Source organism: Etheostoma spectabile, chromosome 8, assembly GCF_008692095.1.
Source record: "Etheostoma spectabile isolate EspeVRDwgs_2016 chromosome 8, UIUC_Espe_1.0, whole genome shotgun sequence".
Taxonomy (NCBI): Eukaryota; Metazoa; Chordata; class Actinopteri; order Perciformes; family Percidae; genus Etheostoma; species Etheostoma spectabile.
The window spans coordinates 16,559,354-16,564,246 of record NC_045740.1 but is presented as its reverse complement, the minus strand read 5'-3'; the positions used below and the strand labels follow the sequence as shown (position 1 = coordinate 16,564,246).

The 4,893-nt window shown below is 39.2% G+C and overlaps 1 long non-coding RNA gene across 1 annotated transcript in view; it reads left to right on the top strand.

Annotated features, from left to right (window-relative positions):
• Positions 1 to 478: 478 nt before the first annotated feature.
• The window catches only part of LOC116693818 (uncharacterized), an 18,152-nt gene continuing 13,737 nt past the window's right edge, over positions 479 to 4,893 (top strand). The window contains exons 1-2 of the long non-coding RNA XR_004333000.1: positions 479 to 772; positions 866 to 1,019. This is a non-coding gene — a long non-coding RNA (uncharacterized LOC116693818). The remainder of the gene's footprint in view (positions 773 to 865; positions 1,020 to 4,893) is intronic.

Sequence of the window (4,893 nt, the reverse complement as noted above, 5' to 3'; positions counted from 1 at the left end):
GTACTGCATGTTTACTGTATGGATGAGTCCCAAGGCTGCTGAAGCTGGAAAAAACCTAGCTAGGGCATTTAGCAGCTTAAAAGCCAGATATTCTTCTCAGAACTTGTGTACAAGTGCATGCAGTATACCTTGCTTTAATAATTGATTACCTTGTTATTTAATTTAACGTGCATTTCAGTTGCAAATGTAAATGTCTGAATATGGACAGGCTGTTTATTCCCTACCTTTATTTGTCCAGCTTTCTTGTTCTTGTTCTTGTTCTGAGCTGTTAGATCTATGTTTGTGTAGGTAATATGCGAGCATTGCAAATAAAGCTGATTCTGAAGCAAATTAAATAGTCTACGTTTAAAATGGCCCATGAATCTGTCATGGTGTATTTATTTTGTGTGTATTGGTTAGCCAGGTGTCAGTCTTCTGTATTAGCTAATCAGTGACGAGAACTGTAACCTACCAAGTTTCTGGGTGGGTGGGACTAAAAGTGAAAGAAGGAACGAGGGAAACAAAAAAAGCTAAACCCACAACTGCGAAGTTAAACTGTGTATTAAGTTCGGATAATTCTGTATAGTTACTGTTTAGTAATTCAATTACAAGCACGAAGGTTTGTATTGTTTGTAACCCTGTAAAACGAGAATGTGAGCCTTGTTTGGGGCCGTTTTCTATTGGTTCTAAAACGCGGTAACTACGCCATGGACTGTTGCTATAGAAGCCCTAATAGCTGGGATGAGGATAGGCTGTGTGTCCGTCGAAAACACATTTTGCACCGAGTTTCTGAGTGAGTATGGTCACCATATGTAAACTTAATTCATCTGGACATTTGTAATTGAAAGGAGTTGAGACTTATTGGTGTTTGTGAATTTGTGAATAGTGTGCTTTCGCTGCTGCTACCGCAGTAGAGTTGCTGGGAATTCCCGCTTCACGCTGGAGGAGCCTGCCTGCCACACACGTGCACTGATTGGACATGGCTGGGACGAGCATTTGGAAAACTGCATGCTAACAGCTTTCTGATTTTCGAAGGACCAGTGAGTACTGACAGAACACTTTAATGCAAAGTAAAATACTTTTCAACGATATGGCACCATAGACTGAGTTATACATTTTTTGTTTTATTATCACGGTGACATGCCTTGTTGTGTAATACACTACTATGTGTTGGATTAAAAAACAATATATTTAGCTACGTTTAGCCCTCAAATCCACATTAATACTTCAACGTTTCCGAGCCCCTAAAACGGAGACATTTGGAAACGCTGTAGCACCTGTTTTGGTTTGAAAACTCTGGGCAACTCTGGACAAACGGATACCTTTGGAAACGAAATGCACATCAGTCAGGTTAGGTAGGCTTACATATATTTTGGTAACAGTTCCAGTCTATCGTCAACAGCAGTGATGGGATAGGGTTGTGCATATGGTGATGGCTGATCGGCAGACATGGAGAGCCACCATTGCGATGCCACGCCCCCCCACCTGTCAGACACACGCTGATCCTAGTGGATGGGAAATTGACAACTGCGTTGTTCTTAAACTACCAAATTCACTTTCGTTGGGCTTTGCGCTCTGCTGCCTCTTAAGTGGAAGCTACTTTGCCCCCTTAGGACTGTTAACATCGTCAACTGACAATTCAGGGGACATTGCCCAAACCTATGATGGGAATAACGGCGTGACTTTTTTTTAGTAACGAGTAATCTAATTGGTTACTCTTCCCATCTTAATAACGCTGTTACTGTTACTGTCAAAAAATGCAACGCGTTAGTATAATTGAAGCTGTTTTTTCATCAGACCAACTAGATCTCTGAGCCGAGAAGCAAATACTTTTTTTTCTTCTTTTTTTACTGTTCTTCCTTGGTTAGTGGGCACTGCACAAGACAAGCGCATAAATGCTGATGATTGGCTGAGGTTGAATAAAATGTCATGGTAAGCCAATCAGAAGTAGAGTTGAGCGGGCGTTCGAATGCACGCATGGTCGAACACACAACGAACAACACAAGCAAGTCAGTCAACGCCAGACAGGTATGGCGAGCCCAAATGAAAATTTCTGTCAAAGTATTGCAATACTTACAGTTAAAAGTAACTTGTTACTTAAGAAAGTAAGTAATTACTTTTTAAAAGTAACTTGCCCAACTCTGCTTGTCAATCGTCAGTTCGAGCAAATAAATCGCTAAATCGGTTCCTGGTTTTTACATGTCACAACTGTTGTTTCTCCAAAGTATTTCCTTAATTTAGCTACAGAACTGGAGTTTAACAACTTCTATAAAAAAATACAACATCACATTTAAATGTTTACAACCCAGTTAGTTTTATTGCAAAACATCCATATCAAAAAATCTGAATTTGGTGTTTCACCACACATGGAGATACGCACATATACAAGTGAGAGACAAATATTCCTCCACCTACAGAAGAAATAATAAACCATGCGGATGCAGCCACAAGTAAGGAGTTTCCATTTCCAAATCTGTAAAAACTATGGCATGGATGACTGGAAGCTGCCCACACTCTCTGGGGAGTCTAGAGAGAGTTGTAAAGGTTTTACAGACAAGCTCAAGAACAATTTAATTACATGGCATGTAAGGTCGCAGACACCACAAAAACATTGATCGACTGTTTTGATCAATCGACTGTAATGAAATGAGCACCTCCAATTCCTTCACCACAGGCTTAACCTGTAAGAGTTGAGCTGGTTACCACTTACTTTGTGGTGGTTTATTCAGTGTTCTATTTATGATGCATCATGATGTTTTAGATACTGTAAATGTCCATCTAGTGTGTCTCCAAATCAGCACCTGTACTTTCTCTGCGCATATGAGCATTTGTTTTCATTTACGTGTCAATAGTATGGCCAGCCATGTTTAATTATTTTTCTCTATAGATGTTTTTGTCATATGAAAAGACCAGATTCACATAATGTATGACTATTTCCGTTACAAACTGGCAGTATTAGAACAGAGCTGGAAACACCGGTGACGTGGGCTCCCTCCAGAGGACTCTCTTGAATGATGTCATCTCAAGGCGCCCATATATAATTTAGCCTCCTGGCTCACAATGATGTCAGGTCTGCAGCGTTTTGCTCTAACAACCATTTGGAAAAAAAGAAGAAAAAAAGGCGCTCATAGGTTTTTAATGAGCGTGTGCGTGTGTGTGTGTGTGTGTGTGTGTGTGTGTGTGTGTGTGTTAAAACTAGTATTTGAAAAACTCTCTAGCTGCTTTGATGCACCTAAAGCCACCAGTAAGACTAGGAAATGAACATGTTTCAGCTTCTTTGCAGCCTTACTAATCTAAAGTCAGACTTGGTAATCTGCTCACTGTGTGTGTGTGTGTGTGTGTGCGACTGTCTGAGTCAGATGTTGCGTGTTTATTCCTGTCATCTTGGGGTCTTTGATGAGCAATTTAAGGACAATTTACGTCCTCAAACTTCCTGCTACTTTCTTTTGTCAGATGATATGAGCACACACTCTGTACGCACCTGTAATTACTCAAAAATCTTTCACATAATCTGTCGTTTTAGTCACAAAAGAAGAAAATTGGATTTGTGTGAATGGATTTGGTAATTGTATATGTTTACCTAAATTCATGGTATAAGGAAGTTATCGCTTGTTGTTATTATGTCTTTGGGATGGTCATTGAGACCACCTGATGCCTTTGCTAACCCACCTTTTAATAAAAAAAACAAAAACAAAAAAAAACCCTCACCAGGTTAAATGGGTAAAACTACATAGGTTTACATTTTTGAGCAAATGTTTTAAGTTGAAACCAGATTCTTAATAACTAAAGAGAGCATTACACGTTCAGCCAATGGTATGAAAGGCTGCACACTTCCTGTCTCCTAAATGGGCGTGCCCCGTTTTGAACGTGTAATGTCATGTGGATGGTGGAAAAGTAATTTTTGCATAATTTATTAATATCTTTTGCTGTTTACAGATCTAAAAGACATATTTAGTTGGCAAACATTAGTTGACATTAGCTCATCTGTGTGGCCAGATGTCGTGAGAGTTTGTTCTTGAGACAAAAACAGGTCTCGAGTAAAGTTAATTTTCTCCAGATTTGGCCATCTGAATAATGGCATTGTATGAATGTTCGGGAGATTGGTTTTGATAATTTGTGTCATTGCAAAGGTGAATTTATACCACTTACATTCAAAATCAACTAAGAAGCATCTGGCATTATTAGCCAATTTTGTGGCTGCATCTTGCAGAGAGAGGTATTGATAAATAAAAAGTAATGTTATATTTACTCAAATTACCCTAAACACATGGTTAGCATTATTCCAATTTTAATGGGAACTTTTAGTTGAGTTTCAGGGTTCAATAGTGGCCCAACAGTAACTAACTGTTGCATAAAATGGATTTAAAATGGATTTACAGCATAACAAAATATACTATTTGTTTGTCTCGTCCAACCCTGTGTTCCTCTTTCTTTGTTATGGCCTTTGAGCTGAAACATGACAATATATTGAGTTCAGACATTATTTGTGGATGGGAAGCTGCCTGAAGGCCTTTGAGCTCCTCATTAGAGAGACACCAGATGTCTTTGGCCTTTGGTGTGGCACAGGACTTAATGTAGAAATGGGTGGAGGTTTTTTAGGAAAACGCCTTCTCTGTACCACATTAAAGGCCACAGCCAAGATGTTGATGCCTGTGAGAACACACCGTCAAAGACAAATTGCATGGCATGGGTTCTTATTTGTCAGCTGAGATTGATGGAGGGTCAGAGCTGTTTGGTTGCGGTTGTGCAGGCTAACAGTGTGGTTCAGGTTCACACGAGAAAATCTGACAAGTTGTGAGAAGAGTGATTACTCTGATAAATGGTGCATATTTATCATGTTAGGTAAAGTAGTATTTAATTCCCATGCAATTATAGTCAATTTTTTCCAGTTTTGCAATTCTCCAATAATTTTAA